Raw genomic sequence first — 2,596 nt, 5'->3', positions numbered from 1 at the left:
TTTTATTCAAATAAAATATGCAATCCAAAAGATTTTTAAAGTCACACCTGGTGGCACATGCCTGCAATCCCAGCACTTGACTTAGGCAAAAATGCTGAATGTTATGCAAGTTCAAAGTAAGCCTGAACTATCTACCACGATCCTTTCTTAAAAAAAAAAAAAAAAAAAATCCCAGAAAATTTCTAATACAAGCTCTCTGCATGAAGTTAGTAACTACTATGTTATTTACAATAACAAAATCTGACAACAATACACACAGTGAGGAGGGATCTAAATAGGCTTAAGTATGTTCATTTGAAAGTAAAGTGAAGACCATAATCCTAGTAACTACAGAGACTTCGTAGCAATGTGAGAAAGTATTTGCACTTAGATGTAAACTTAGTGAAAAAGTACAGCATAAAATGAAAGAAGCACTATACTTACAAAAAATAAGGAAAAATAAATAATGAACAGATCTGGGTCCTTGAATCATACAATTTTCAGTAACTTTCCTTATGTATGACATTTAAGAAACCATAAATAAAGGTATCCGGTGGGGGTGGGCCTGCAGGGGGAGATGCATGGAGAGGCTGTGTGTAGGAAAGGGCCTGGGGCACTGTCCACACAGGGCCCACACAGCAGGGAAGAAGGCCTAAGTCTCAACTCTTCCTGAATAGACACTGGGCATGGCTGTCTTTGTGGGGACTTTACACTGAATACATTTAACAACACTTTGAAAATGACTGTCGTTTTTCTTAGCTCTGGTCTTTGGAAAAGGATATGTCTTTTCACATTGAAATGAGACTCTCTGACACTTTTACTTCATCTTCCCCCCCACCCCCTTAAGGTCACACCATGGAGTTCAGGCTGGCCTTGAACTCACTATGTAGTCAAGGCTGGCCTTAAACTTGAGGTGATCCTCCTGCCTCAGTTTCCCAAGTGATGAGACTACAGGCAATGGCCTCCATGTCCGGCTGTCATTCTTACCAGAAGCATGCTTGTGGAGATGTCATGGCTTCTATTCAGATGTCTCACAAAAGCCTCATGTGCTCGAAGGTGGGGCGTTGGGAAGGTGGCTGGATCGCGGGGGTTTAGATTTGGCTACTGACGAGTTTAGAGTTAAATGTTATATGGGAGGGGGAGCAGAGTCAGAAGTTGTCATGTGGGTGTGGCCGGAGGGAGGGGCTCCCTCCCTCCTCCCTCGTTCCTTCTCTCTGCATCATGTTGTCACGCCATGGACTGTTATCTTCTGCCACGTCCTTCTTCCATGACTCCCTACCTTGGAGCCAACTGATTATGGGCTGAAACCTCTACAAACCTAAGGCCAAATGAACCTCTGCTACTCAGAGTTTCAGTGTTGGGATTCTGTCCCAGTGATGAAAGTGACTAAGGCAGAAAGAGTGTAGATGACTCTGAACCACATACTCAGGCTTACTGCATATCCCTTGTCATAAATGCAGTGAATCAAATCCATCTTTATCCAGAATTAGTAGTTGTGGTACCCTGGTATTGTACATTCACAGGAATAATGAAATTATTCAGAGCAGAAACTAAGACCAACCTGTGGGGAGGTCACAGGAATGAAACTTAGTGAAGTCTGTGATGACTAGGAGACGGGAGAGCTTTGACATGGGTGTGATTTTTACCTTAAATGGCCAATGGAGGAGATTCTCTTCATCTGCACTGGTACTGGATGGGCTCCATCAGGAGGCCTGATGGCAGCACTGTCAGTCATGGGAAGGCCCCCCCACCCCCGCCCCCCAGTGATGTGAAACTTGGCACCTCTCCATGAAACTTCCTCCTGGTGGTTCAGAGGTGCATTTATCTGTGATTCGCAGGACCCCCTCACAGTTATGGGAGACATTAAGTTCACCTGTGTCTTCTAGTGCTGCTATTTGCTCAGTTTATACTTTTACACGGTCAGACCTATTATTTCCCATAGATGCTTGGGGTACATTAAACCAAGCAAATTCTATAAGCATATTTAATAAATGTGGCTTCAGCTACCCTGTTTTATATTGATGCTTGGAATCCAATGGATTCATCTTTTTATTATTCATCTCTGGTAATGATATGAGTGATGGTTTTAAAGGGAAATAAAATTTAAAGATTGGGAGTACCTGAACTCTACTTCTGGTTAATTAACTACCAAGGCTGAACTTGGTAGTTTGGAACAAGTGACCTTACAGTGGCCAGAATCTTATGCTATGCAGATTTTAATAACTTAAATCACACTTGTGCTCCTGAATCTGACTTTACGGAACAAGCAAGCCCACTGAGCTACACATAGATGTTATTACTTCCAGGTGTTATGGGGACTATTTTTTTTTTTTCATTTTAATAAGAAAAAAAGAGCAATGAAACAGTTTGAAAACAAGTTAGTTTGGGGGCCGGGGAGATGGCTCAGTAGGATAAGCACTTGACTGGCAAACTCAAGGATCTGAGTTCAATCCCTGGTTCTGCAAAAAAAAAAAAGAAAAAGAAAAGAAAACAGGTTAGTTAGTAGGATAGTTACAATAATTAACATATTGCATGTTATTGTCTTCATATTAGTTATTCAGAGGACAAGATGCAGACATGATATTTTGTCTAAACAACATTAGTACAAACCTTCTCA

Source organism: Octodon degus, unplaced genomic scaffold (genome assembly GCF_000260255.1).
Source record: "Octodon degus isolate 3935 unplaced genomic scaffold, OctDeg1.0 scaffold00028, whole genome shotgun sequence".
NCBI classification, from domain to species: Eukaryota; Metazoa; Chordata; class Mammalia; order Rodentia; family Octodontidae; genus Octodon; species Octodon degus.
The sequence above is the reverse complement of the archived record's forward strand: the minus strand, read 5'-3'. Positions refer to the sequence as shown.